The sequence below is a fragment of the Topomyia yanbarensis genome, chromosome 3 (genome assembly GCF_030247195.1).
Source record: "Topomyia yanbarensis strain Yona2022 chromosome 3, ASM3024719v1, whole genome shotgun sequence".
Classification (NCBI taxonomy): domain Eukaryota; kingdom Metazoa; phylum Arthropoda; class Insecta; order Diptera; family Culicidae; genus Topomyia; species Topomyia yanbarensis.
In genome coordinates this window covers 262389261-262404018 of record NC_080672.1, presented here as the reverse complement: position 1 = coordinate 262404018, position 14758 = coordinate 262389261, and the positions used below count along the sequence as shown (strand labels likewise).

Below are 14758 nucleotides of genomic sequence, written 5' to 3'. Positions count from 1 at the left end.
AGTTCTAAGAAAATATCAATTCGCAAAGGAATGATCCTATGCGTATTGATATTTCTCCTATGATCATAGTGAGAGCCAATTCAGTGGGTAGGACTGAAAATTATCAAGACAAAACCTCTAGCACTGTGGGAGTGCATTTTTTTAGTTGCTATGTACACGTAGAAGAATCAGGCCTTTTTGAATCAACAAAACGTTTAGTTGAATTGAAAACGTGGCGAATGACTGTTTCAAACTGAAATGGGCGTTTTTCGAAAGCATGTATTTGGTTTAGTTCAACAAATACTTCTGTTTACATTTTAAATAGAAACATTGTTAAATCAAAATAAAATTTGTTAGATCTAACTGATCCTTTTTTTAAAAACCAACAGAATCTTTGTTTAATTTCAACTAAATTTGAGTTGTTCTCTCCTTTGGTTAATACAAACGATTTATTTTCGTTTCTTCAAACTTGTTTGTTCGGTTAAACTTATCATGATTTTGTTGTTTCAAACGAAATATTTGTTGAAACTACTGAAAAGCCAACAAATAAATTAGTTTGTAATTTCAACCAACAGTATTGATTGAAGCAAACCTGAATCTTGTTTGTCACTATATCAAACGGGAAAATTGTTATTTAAAACCAAAATTTGTTTATTTTTACTAATTTTTTTCTGCGTGTACAGCAAAGTCGACACAGATCTTTCATTAGGGCCTAAGTCGCAATGTACTCAAATGGAGAAATATCAGTTTCAATATTCGGCGATGCTTTTCTAAATGTAGTTTTTATTGTAGGTATAAATTACTTTATGACCATGTTTTTCCTAAAGCATATTTGGTTGAACCTTATGACAATATAACAAAGAATTTAATTCCTATGTGCTTTTCGTGGGTAGAAACTAAAAAAATGCTTACGCCCAATTTGCATTCCAGTCGTGATTTCGCCCTTCAGCAACCACCATTTGCGAAAGGGCTAAACCGTAAACTTAATTTTCAGAAGGGCGCTAAATGGGCTAAACTGACTCTGTCTTGCTGGGTAGGGCTGGGTAAATGGGTGAGCTTGACAGTATACTTTTTAATAGGGCTCAGCAAATGGTACGCCCATAGAAACCCAAAGTAAATGAAAGGGCGCGTGCATCTTTTCTTCAAATTTCATGAAAATATCGAAATATTCGAATGTGTATGTGCAACAACTATCGAGTAGACATGATCATAGTAGATATTGCTTATCATCTATATAATAGAACAGCCGTTTCAAGAATCATTTTGTGAATAATAACCGTACGCCCCGGTTCTGTCTAAAAATGTAAGTTTAGCCTAAGTCGAAATCTCGAAGAAAATGCATGTTTCGCTGTTTTGATTTCTTTAATTATAATTAATTATAAATTGTTACCGTTTACGGGATCGCGGCTGCTCTCAGCCCCCGAGGATGGACGTTGCTGTTCCTGAAGGGAACCCGCTTAAGCCCCAACGCCTGGTATGGACGTTCCGGGGTGGGCTCGGAAGGCCTCTTTTTGGTCCTCGGGTCCCAGGGTCGTATATTGTTGTGGGAGGGTTTTCGGATCTGGTCGACGGGTGTGAATTGAATTTAATTTTTTCTAGATTTATTAACTTACTCTATCAATTTGTTCAGCTTCCAAATTTGTGGCGGCGGGCGGATGGGCAGGGTAGGGCGTGGTGGTGCACTGGCGGTAATCTCTGGTGATGGCGATAGGGCAGATCGTCCCTGGCGTCAATCTTTCTGCTGCGGCGGGCCCTCGAGCCACGCGGTCGTCCTTGGCGTTTAGCGGGAGGAGCGATTAACGATACACGGTCGATGAAACCCGCGACGACGGCCTGCTATCTCTTTTACGGTTAGCCGTATCAGCAGTAGCACTGATCAGGGCGAGACAGGCAAACTCTTCGCTGGTCCTTGATAATTAGCCGGCGACTTCAGTCAGACCGGCGACCAGGGCTAAGCAAGCCGGTTTCACCACTTCTGGTTAACAACAATCACTTGAATAACTTTTTTTTTTGATCCACTCGCTTCCGTGGTTGAAACCCAAGAGACCGGCTTCCCGTCGTGCAGCTACTACGAACCTCCTCATTCCAATTTCCTTCTGTTCCTTCTTGTACCAACCCATCCCAATGCAGCCAACCACCCTCGTAGCTGACTCCTGCCAGATTTCCCAAATTCCGCCCACTGAAGTTGTACCCACAAGGCTGATAGGGTTTGGTTTTATTTTTGACATTAAAAATGTCTTACTCCACTATCTGGGGCTAGGTGTCATTCTAAAATCTAAACTATCTCCCATGTAACGAAACTATGTAAGGTTTGCACGCTTATAACTCCGATATTACTAGATGGATTTTAATCATTCATACACCAACCGATTCAGAAACACCTAACTTAAATATTGATAATAATTTAATATCTCCCCAATAAAAGTAGACTTTTGGAAATTGGTAAAATTAAGAAGTTCACGAAAAACGGGAAAATTACCATTCGTGAGGCAGATTTCTCAGACACAGCCGTCATTAGAGGGTAGGTTAGTGGCTCAATGAAACACGAAAAGTCATAAATAGAAGCAACGCATGTCCGTTTAAATCAGTCGTTGCTCTTATCCCACACGAGCATCGTCGTCTCTGGGCGATGCAATAAGCGCTATCGATTTTCGGTAACGTTGGCATTTGCACACACTCCCACCTAAGTGACTAAACCATATACGGTTAGTTTATAAATAGAGGTGACGCGTACCCGTTTGAATCAGTTTTTGTTCTTATGTCGAACGGGTAAGATCATGGCTGCAGCGTCTGGGCACTACAATAAGCGGTAGACGCTATGCATTTTCGGCAGCGGTGGCCGTGTGCGGATTTGTCGGGTACCAGCATGGTGTCACAGAATGATTTGCAAAGTGGGTGGGCGGGGTGGTTTGGATTTCAATACGGTGTGTGCTGCTTAAGAGTGTTGCGTTTGAAAAAAATATATTTATTTTTATGCATGCGTTTGCGTTGTAACTTGTTAATCCATGTTTACGGTGCTTTGTAGCTGCGTAGGGTAAAGAGCCTATTGGTTTTCATGTTTCATATTTCGGTTATATGTTTTTTATCAGTAAGGCATCTGACAACGTGCTTCTGTAGTTATTGCACTGTTCAGCAGCGTAGTATTTTATATAGGAGAGTACACTCAGGTTTTTTACGCGGATTTTGAAATTTACGCGGTTTTCATTAACGCGTTTTTTTTTAAATTTACGCGGTTTTCATTTACACGGCCTGTATCCCCTGCGTGAAAAATCTGAGTGTAATTGCATCGGAAACAATCACATTCCCAGCAGAACTTTTTGTTTTCTAATTTCAAACACTTTTGTTTCGTACTGCACACAACGGAAAATTTTAAAACAGAACTTACCGTCCCAGCAGCAGTTGAAGCGGGTGTTCTTTTTCGATTCAAATTCAAGCCATGTCTTAAGCGTTACTGGACTTAAAATTGTTTTCCCAGTTTAACCAGTCAGAATATCTGTCCTACCCTATGTATTTAAAACACAGTTCTAATTGCGTTTTAAGGTATACAACAAATACGGTTGGGTATACTAATTTAAATTTTAAAATAAATCTGTTTTAAATTATGAAACAAACCGCTGTACTGAAGATATAATTATGTCAGTCCTATTACCACATAAAACACCTATATAACATAAAACGCTGCAGAATTGGTTTAATAATACAATGTTTACACTACAGAGTTATAACACGTTTTAATAATTAGCAACAAGAAAAATGTCACCAAGATAGCATAAAAACCCGTTTTAACTGGTAGTGCGAACGTTGCATAACAATGTAATTTATGAAATAATTTCATTTTTCCACCACTAATCGATCAAGAAATACTTACACTTAAGATTGTTTACTTAAGTTCATTAGTACATTATTGAAAATTTAAATGGAAAATGAAATTTCATATTTTATGGAGAATCTGTATATTTCCGTTGGCGGGCGTGGGTTTCCTCATCACAGCTCTCAATATGGAACTTTTCTTTTGAATATATTTTCTGGACAGACCAGCCTATTTTTACTAGATGGATCAGCCAAATATTGCCAATCACCTAGTGAGATACTTGATTAATTAATAGATTACCGTTAAAAGACCTTCAATAAATTATGTTTTAATGGGGAGGGTATATAGCAAATTGTAACATATGAAAACAGGCGAGTGAACAAGAACGTGTGTCGATATGTGTGATAGATAAAAAAGCTATATTTTTAATGTCACCGTGGTCGTGTCCTGTACACAACCCTTTAATTTTTTTTATATATTATTATTTACATCGGTATTAAACCTTCCACCAGATTAAACAAAATTGCATCTTAACTTAGAAATATGTATTATTTGTAACCGAGCGGTTACAATCCGCCCGTGGTTGGTTGAAAAAAATTGAACGATTTTTTTTAAAATTTACACTTACTCTTAGTTAGTAATATAACTGGTGCAACCATTCTTCTAACTGGTTCATTAAAGAACATTAAATGGTTTAACAACGACGACAGTGAATTCTCCTATGAACACTCATCACGACAACCTCAAACTCCAACAACAGCGGATTTACACCGAATCTAATCAAAATTCCATGCACTTATAATGAGAAATAACAAAAACTTGAGACACTTATAATGAACACTAATATTAAATAAATATCGACCTTCTTTCACACCATGGCTTTTCCTTGCCCGACACCCTAATCGCGCGCGTCGCGAGTAAAATTGCCATAAACTGGCAGAAACACTCCAGCGAAGAGTCATACGACGACTGTCGGAGCTAATCAATCTTCTCTTATCCTATCCTACGCGTGATCTATTCGTGTTTGGCAGCGACCGATCAACCAACGAAGCGCATACATTCAGCCTTACACTGAACCGAAAGTCGTTGTTGTGGTAGTTCGCCTACAACAAAGCAACTAAGATTTGTTCTATTGGTAGTACAATCGTATTATTTCCCCTTTATTCGGGTCTGCGATGTTTTCTTACATCGGGTCAAATTTTGATTCGCGAATCATTCGATTTAGATCGGAGTTTTAACCGAGAATAGTTCCAAATTACCATTTGGTCATTATGGATGCGAGTCCGCGTGAGCTTGATTGACTAAGCAATATTACGGTAACGCGGTTTTGTTCCTCACAAGTTAACGCGTCTACTATGAGACCTGCACGTGTCTATTACACTTTCCAACATATCTACCCTATCCCAAACTCCGCGGTTGTGCTTACAGGACCTGGCAGCTGAGGATCAGATCTGACGGTGAGTTTCTCGATAGCTATAGTTTTATGTGAGCAACGATCATGAGTCTATTGTCTTATCTTTAATTTATGTTTTTCTTTTAGCTTTAGCCTCCAGAGACTGGGAACGCAAACTATGCAGGCTTTGATAGATTGGCAGGCCATATGCCCAAGTTTCGGTCAGCCGAGTCAGTCAGTTCATATGAGGATGAACCGTGTCGGGCGATCACTGTACATATTGTGGGCCTAATTTAGCGTTATAATGATCATTCGCGTTTGACAACCTGGTATTGCGCTTGTAGACAGTCTCTCCCACCTCAAACTGTTTGGCTACACGGCGGTGGCGCAGATTATAATTATGGGAGGATGTTTTATGTGCTTTAATTAGGTTGTTAGTCACAATTTCGAAAATTTTAGGTGAGTTCTCTTTTATGCGGGCTACCCGTGACTCGACTGACATTTCGTCTTCATCCTGAATAAGATTATAGTCCGTACCTTTTAAGACTACTTCTTCGCAACGGGTAACGAAAAACGGACTAAAACCGGTAGAACTGTGAACGGTGGAGTTGATCACCAGTTCTATTTCGGACAGTCGTGTGTCCCAGGACCGTTGATCGTTTCTAGCGTACGATCTGATAGCCGTGTTTATTGACCGATTCACGCGCTCGACTGGATTAGCCTGCGAGTGATATCTGGATGTGAGCCAGTGCTTTACTCCATACATTTCCAATAATGTGCCGAAGTCTTTGGATAGGAATGTGCTAGCATTATCAGTGAGAAGAATGGATGGAACAGAGTTCCTGAAGAACCATTGATCTCGCAGTACTGTCTTAAGGGATCCAACCGATATAGCAGGGAATGCATGCAGCTGTGTCCATTTACTGAATAAGTCCATAATTACCAAGACATACTGTTTTCCAGATCTGGTTCTTGGTAATGGCCCGATATAATCGAGCGCAATGATTTGCCACGGTTGGCTAGCCACTCGCATATCACCCATCAAGGGGGTGGTTGGTATGTTTGCTGGTTTAATTTCTTTGCATACCTGACATTTCTGCACATAGGACCGTATTTCGCTAGTCATTTTAGGCCAGAAATATTGTTGGCGCACCTTGGCAATGGTTTTATCAGTGCCTATGTGCATTGAATCATCATGTGCAGCGGAAATGATTAGTTTACGGGCTTCTGGACTTGGAACCGTTTTCCAATCGAACCGGGGGTCCGTAGGATCGTTTGAAAAGACGAATTTCATTAGACGATTATCTTTAATTCGAAAGTCGGGATAACTTTCCGGTGTATCTTCAATTTTTTTTATTAGGTCATTGTACCAAGCCGACTCCGTTTTTGCGTCTATGGTTGCCACACTTCGGGAAAGCGCGTCCGGAACCACATTGTCCTTCCCCCGTCGATGCTGCAAGGTCAAGTCATATTGCTGGAGCGTTAAACTCCACCGACTTAATCGGGATGAGGTTTTCCACTTCGTTCGCATCACGAAGGTTAACGCGGACGAATCGGTTACCAGCGTAAAGTGGCTACCTTCCACGTAACCACGAAAGTGTTCGATCGAAAGAAGGGCAGCTAAACCTTCTTTCTCGGTGGCGTGATAGTTACGTTCGGGTGTTGTTAATTTTTTTGAGTAGTATTCTATTACCTGCTCGCGGCCATCAATTTTCTGAGTTAGGACTCCTGCAATTGCATGGTCGCTGGCATCGGTGTGAATAATGAACTCGAAATCAAAATTAGGCGAATTTAAAATGGGAGCAGTAATGAGCCTGGATTTAATTGCTTGGAATGATTCTTCCGCAGCTAGAGTCCATTTCAGAGTTTTTGATTGGGTTTTCAAAAGCTCTGAAAGGGGGGCGGTGATATTACTAAAATCAGAAATAAATCTCCGATAATAATTGGCCATACCCATGAAACGGCGTAACTTTGTGACAGTTGTGGGCGGCTCATACTCCACAATAGGTCTGATCTTTTCCGGGTTGGTGTGCAATCCGCGAAAAGACAGAATATAACCTAAAAATGGGATTTCTGAGAGACAGAAATGTGACTTCTCCAATTTGATGGATAGGTTAGCCTCTCGTAGACGTCTCGCGACCTCTTTGAGCAGACGAACGTGTTCTTCAAACGTCTCTGTGACTATGACAATATCGTCCAAGTACACAAAGACGTTTGGTTCCAAAACACCCTGTCCCAGAACTCGATTCATCAACCTGGCCAGAGTTGCTGGGCTGTTGATGAGACCGAAGGGAAGACGGGTGAATTGAAACATACCCTTTCCTTGCACACTGAACGCACAGTATTTTCGCGAGGTTTGAGCCAGGGGGATTTGCAAAAATGCTTCCGTCAAGTCATATTGCTGGAGCGTTAAACTCCACCGACTTAATCGGGATGAGGTTTTCCACTTCGTTCGCATCACGAAGGCCCCACGTTGGGCGCCAAATGTAACCGTTTACGGGATCGCGGCTGCTCTCAGCCCCCGAGGATGGACGTTGCTGTTCCTGAAGGGAACCCGCTTAAGCCCCAACGCCTGGTATGGACGTTCCGGGGTGGGCACGGAAGGCCTCTTTTTGGTCCTCGGGCCCCAGGGTCGTATATTGTTGTGGGAGGGTTTTCGGATCTGGTCGACGGGTGTGAATTGAATTTAATTTTTTCTAGATTTATTAACTTACTCTATCAATTTGTTCAGCTTCCAAATTTGTGGCGGCGGGCGGATGGGCAGGGTAGGGCGTGGTGGTGCACTGGCGGTAATCTCTGGTGATGGCGATAGGGCAGATCGTCCCTGGCGTCAATCTTTCTGCTGCGGCGGGCCCTCGAGCCACGCGGTCGTCCTTGACGTTTAGCGGGAGGAGCGATTAAATATACACGGTCGATGAAACCCGCGACGACGGCCTGCTATCTCTTTTACGGTTAGCCGTATCAGCAGTAGCACTGATCAGGGCGAGACAGGCAAACTCTTCGCTGGTCCTTGATAATTAGCCGGCGACTTCAGTCAGACCAGCGACCAGGGCTAAGCAAGCCGGTTTCACCACTTCTGGTTAACAACAATCACTTGAATAACTTTTTTTTTTGATCCACTCGCTTCCGTGGTTGAAACCCAAGAGACCGGCTTCCCGTCGTGCAGCTACTACGAACCTCCTCATTCCAATTTCCTTCTGTTCCTTCTTGTACCAACCCATCCCAATGCAGCCAACCACCCTCGTAGCTGACTCCTGCCAGATTTCCCAAATTCCGCCCACTGAAGTTGTACCCACAAGGCTGATAGGGTTTGGTTTTATTTTTTTTATACATTATTATTTACATCGGTATTAAACCTTCCACCAGATTAAACAAAATTGCATCTTAACTTAGAAATATGTATTATTTGTAACCGAGCGGTTACAAAATCGAACACCGTTTTAACTAATTTTCATCTCAATCTTGTAGTATTTTTGTCGCATAATGTCATAATAGCGAAAACGCAGTTTGTTTACATTTGCGATTTAAGCCCTAATGAAAGATCTATGTCGAAGTATCTTGGTTTTATATGCGCATTATTTTGGTGATGTAAATTAGTTTGGATTTTCACCGCATAGGTGATGCTGCTATATTAACTTTTTATTTCGCATCCTAGAGATTTGGTGTCTTCAGCAAAGTTTTAGAACGTTCAAAACTACGACAAGTTGTCGAAGTTAGCTAAGTTTATATAAAATTTTACTGAAATTCGCGTTTTTTTATAATATATAAATCAATTTTCTCATTATGGAGTAATATAGCATTGAAAGATGGAAATTAATTTTGGGAAGTGTTTTTGCGATGGTTGGCGCGTGTTCCACAAGAAATGTACTGATTTATCTAAAGACGAAATTGAAGCATGCATTAACTCAAAGGTTTTCTGGATATGCGATAGGTTCCGCGACGTGTTGAAAAATCCAAGATTTCGTAGTACTATTTCATCTTTAGAATCATTTCAACCATAACGTGAAAGAAACGCGATGAGGAGATTGTTCGTTTACAGTCCAGTAACGATCAGTTGAACGCATCCGTGAACAGCTTGGTTGGATTACACAAGTTTACAAGAAAAATGAAGCTGCGAGAAAAACGTATTTTCTAGAACGATATATACGCGAACGGAAATCTTAGTGGAATGTACGTAATGTTTCACAGGTTTTCTTCCATTTAATTCCGCTATGTTTTTATAGTTAAATGCACTTGCACTTCACTATTTAACATATATCGGTATTTCGATTACTACTTGTAATCTTCTTCAGTGTTTGTAGCAGTATATAGGAAATTACGGGATTGTAAGGTTTTATCTAGGGAGCCGGGTAGGCTGGGGTCGGTGGGTACCTAGATGCATGAAGCTGACCGTTTTTTGCATGTAGGTAAAATTTCGAAGAGCCATGAATATCCGTTACCTTGGACTCGATTTAATAAGGAAGGAGACGAATGTTTGAAAATTTCCAGGCTTTCAGCTACGTCTAATTTCCAAGGATTAGAGACTTGACGCTGAATTTTAATATCTTCTATAGTTAAGTTATGTTTTTCTGAAAAAGCGTGTTCCGCTACCTTGGATTTGAAGTGGAATGGCAAATCTTTATCAGATTCTCTAGAAGCTTTTGCTATTTCCGCAATATGATCTTTGAATCGAATTTGTAATGTTCTCCTGGTTTGTCCAATATAAACTTTATCACAATGTGAACATGATATTTTGTATATCCCCGATTTGCTCAGTGTTTCTATCGAATCCTTTGTGGATCCTAAAATTGATTTTAACTGGTAATTTTTACTACTGAAAACTAGATCTACACCAAACTTTCTTTATTTTTTCCTAAGTAGATAAGCCGTATTCGGGTTGAAATCTACTGCTATCGTTTTTAAATTTTCAGTTGTTGGAGTTAAGGTTGTGAGGTTTTGCTTATGAAGTAATCTAGATTTTTTATTAATTATTGATTGGATGGTTTGCTCTGGATACCCGTTGAGCTTACCTGTTTGGAAAATGAATTCAGTTTCACAGAAAATCCCGATTTCAACGGATACTGTGATGAATGTATAAAGGTGATGTTTTTAAAAATGCGACCACAACTGCTTGGATTTATTGTTCTAGGTCACTAACAGTCATTCAAAGTCTCCTAGGCCACATTGGCCACCATCGTCGGATCCGGTGGCCCGTACGGATCGGTTATATGGTTCCGGAAATATAGACCAAACCTTCCGGTCACATATGAAATTCCCACATAAGCCGGAACATTTTTTTCTTAAGGGGACCACATGAAATTTCAGAAATCGAATTCGTACATTCGATGCCAAAAATCTCCAAAATGCATGAAACTACTGGTTTTTATGTTATGTCGAAAACATTTTCGGCTACTATTGAATTTTATGTCGATCTGAATCTGTTTCTGGAGTTATGGCTTTAACCCTCAAAAAGGCAATGGATCTCAGAAGCCCGGCTAATTACTGTTTTTGAGGGGTCGCTTTGACATTGGCCACACACCTAGAAAAAATCGTGTAAATTTACGTCTCCTGACCTTGACATATACGAGCATCAAAAATGACTTACTTAAAGTTTGATTTCAATTCTACATGACGCTGAATTACGTAAATCACGTAATTTTACTCCACATATAGCGTTTGTTCTGAATGGCAGTAAGTGTAATTTTATGTCATTGCGCATGTAATGTATATGTTTCATATAAAATTAAACGGAGCACGGTTATATTTTGTCATTTCGTGAAATACGGTTTGTTAAATTCTGTCATGCTTGCAATTACGTCAACGATAAACTTTTTTGGTGTGCGCCATAGAAGTAGGAACTTAATAGGAAAATTTAAAAGTCGAATTTATATTTTTGATGCTAAATGTCTTTAAAATGCATGAAACGTCGAAATTTGATGAAATCTCGAAAAAAAATGACTAAGATTGATTTTTTGTACTTTGGCAAATTTTTGCCTTTGCTTTTCTCATATAGAAAGGTTATGCAATCACTCAGAAAATCGTCAACCTAATTTTCATTCGACTGACATAGGATTTATGGATTTTACAGGAGCGTAGCTAGAGAAGTAAGGAGGACATCAGGTCCGTGGCTGGCGAGCGTGTGTAGCAGGCCCGTAGCCAGGAGTTTATTTCGGGAGGGGCTTAAAAAATTATTGCATAAAGCTTTTTTATTTCGATTATAGAGGTTTTAACCTTATGGTTATTCGCCTTTTTTCGTGTTAGAAAATTTCTTTAGAAAAATTTCTAACCCTATATGTGCGGGGTTGATAAACGAACCCTGATGAGCTGCGTACAAGGCAATTGATTTACCAACTACGCTTTACCCGCCCCCTGCATAAAGCTTTTAGTTCTAATGACTTGATATTGTCACTAGAAGCTAAATGAAATTTTGAAAAGTTCTTATTGAAAACAATGCCAAATCTAAGACAATCCATGTTCTTACAACGAATTATTGATGTTTAATATGATATTTATCATTTATTTACAAGTTACAATTTACTCTCGTTGCAACAATGGATATTCTAGAGTTCTCAGTATTTATGCGCTAACCGAATATGACAATCCTTGACGGTGCTGGAAAACGCAAGGTGTTTTAAGCTGCACGTTTAAAAGTTGTAGAAGACGCTAAATCGAAATGAGTAGAAATATATCCATAAAATGTTCGATCGAAGAGAATGTCGAAATTTGCACAAAATCTTCTGATTTAGCAAGCGAATTGTAGATGGTTCAACTTCAATTTTCTTGATCTGGCGTCCTGTAACTATTACCAGTTCTAATGCATCATGCCAACATAATTTTTTGGCATATTCTATTTAAATGAAACTATTTTTGAGACTGGCCTTGGCCTAGCAGATCAGAACCCTAGGGGCAGATCACTTGTGATGCATTTTTAAAAATCGCCTAAATTAAATGCATTTCTTTCCATCAAAATAGAAATTCATAATGTATTTTGCGTTGCGTGTAAGACGTCAAAGCCCTACACAAACTAGCCCTACATTCAACAAAACGTCGAACAAAGTGAATCAACGTAGGACGTTTGTTAAACAAACTTTTCTGCGAGGAAGTGCAAAGTTGATGCAAAAATGGAAATTAAATGAATTTTTTGATGCAAGTTTGTTATACATTTCTAGAGTGATCTGCCCCTAGTCAGAACCCCAGTTAGGAAGGAGGATTTTGATCAATAGGATCAAAATATATGGGTCATTCCACGTCAGATTTACAACCAAAATATTAATTCCTTCCAATTTTTTTTCTTGCATTCATTAGCTATAAATAATTGACACGTATTTTTTTATTTTGGCTGAATATGATTTATTTTCAAGTTATTAGTTTTTAAACTTTTGAAGTTTATAACATTGATCATTTTTCAATCACTCGGAAACGATTGGATATATGGAAAAAAATATCAAATAAAAAAGTTGTGTTCTCTAACGAGCTAACTGAAAAAAATTGCAATTTCTTTTTGTTATATAACTTATGAAATTTGCAATTGTTTGAAACAAATTGAATTTTTTTAAAGTTGTGCCAATTTTTTTACTTATTATTAAGTATCATGTTAAAATAATTGTGCAAAACTTTGGGAGTGCATATCAAAATACTTTGCGAGATATTACAATTATAAACTTAAAACAAAGCAATTTTACAGTGATAGGTCTATTGTAAATGAAATATCTCGTAAAATACTTCGAATTCCTTCTGAAATTTGTACACAATCTTCTCGATATAATTATAAATTATTTGAAAATGCTAAAAATATTTTTTTGGTTCTATCCTGAAAAAAATTATTTGTTACTAATATTTGCATAATTCATCAATTATATAACAAAAACAAATATTACAAAAAAAATCCGGCGAGATCATCCGAAAACGCAGCTTTTATTATTTAATGCTTAATGTCTTAATTTAATGTCCAATTTTATTAAAGTTATAAAACTTTTAAAAATATTATTAAAAGTCGATAGTTGCATGCATATGATTTATGGACTCCCAAACGGCTTAACCAATTGCCGTATAAATTTATACATAGTTGGAATTTGTTATGGAGCGTGTTTTTTGTGCTATTGGTTGGGGATTATCTGCCTACAAGATGGCGCTTCGGAACAAAACGCGCGATGGGTACTAGCTAGTATTTTATAGAGTTAAAAAACTCATAACTTGAAAAAAATATCAAATTCAGCCAAACTAAAAAAATCGTGTCTATAATTTTCAGCTAAAAATGCAAAAAACATTTGAGGGAACTAAAATTATAGTTGTAAATCGTGGAAAGACTCGCATTCTGCAAATTTAAGACTTTTTTGGGGGTATTCAAATGTTAAAAGCAAATATTTTTTTAAAGTCCCCCAAAAACAAATTTATTTTGATTACATAACTATATTAAGAAGATTATGTGAAAATTTCAGAATGGAACTCGAAGTGTTTCTCGAGATATTTCAGTTGTAACAGACCTATCACTGGGCGTTTAGTGTAAAATTGCCTTGTTTTATGTTTACAATTGTAATATCTCGCAAAGAATTTCACTGCCAAATTTTTACACAATCTTTTTAACATGATTTTTAATACTTAAAGAAAATAATAAATAAAAAATATGATCCAACTTTTAAAAAATTCAATTTGTTTCAAGTAATTGCAAATTTCATAAGTTATATAACAAAAAATGGAGGAGGATCTTTGGTGATGTGATGTGATTTTTTTTGTTAAGCTTATTTGAAAACGTAACTTTTTTTATTTAATATTTTTTTCATATAGCTAGTCGTTTCCGAGTTATCAGTGATTGAAAAATGTTCAATTTTATTGACTTCAAAAGTTCAAAAGCTAATAACTTGAAAAAAAAAAATATAATATTTAGTCAAAACAAAAAATACGCGTCAATTATTATTAGCTAAAGAATGTAAGAAAACATTTTGGAAGGTATTGAAATTTTGGTTGTAAATCTGACGTGCAATGACTTATGTATTTCAATGATTTAATCAACTAAAGGTAACTGCCCGGAATTTAATCTATTCAAGAAAATTATCCACAAATCGAATGAAAATCACTTAACACTGATTACTACTATCATCTAATTTACGTAAAATTTTACTAAATGCTTCATTGCTGACACCAACAACATAACTAGAAACTATAAATGTGAACAAGCTCAATAATTTCAGCATCTCTTAATTTCGACACATGAAAGGGAATACATCGCACTTACTTCCCCTCGATTTCAATTTATTGATCCCTTTTTGCTTTTTTTCTGCATGATGTCTTATCATCTTATTCCATAAAGACCAAAAATAAAACGAAAGACTGTCATATACTGAAAACATGAAATCGATACAATAATCCCACCTTATTGACTTATAGACTCAACTAGTTACAACGTTTTAGTCGCTCTCCGTGATAACCTACTGATGTCTGATCAATCTATCGACACGTCGTTTTCAAACTTACATAGGCATTAATTAGAAACCATCGAAAGCGATTGAAATGCTGCTGGTGGTTGCAACATTATGTGGTTTAGCATCAATTGATCAATTGACATCCGAAGGAAAGTAAGTGTAAAATCACGTCAGGTA

The 14758-nt window shown here is 37.9% G+C and overlaps 1 protein-coding gene across 1 annotated transcript in view; it reads left to right on the top strand.

Moving 5' to 3' along the window:
* Nucleotides 1-14758, top strand: part of LOC131689003 (uncharacterized) — a 70248-nt gene that overhangs the window by 117 nt on the left and 55373 nt on the right. The gene's annotated exons all lie outside the window — the stretch shown is intronic.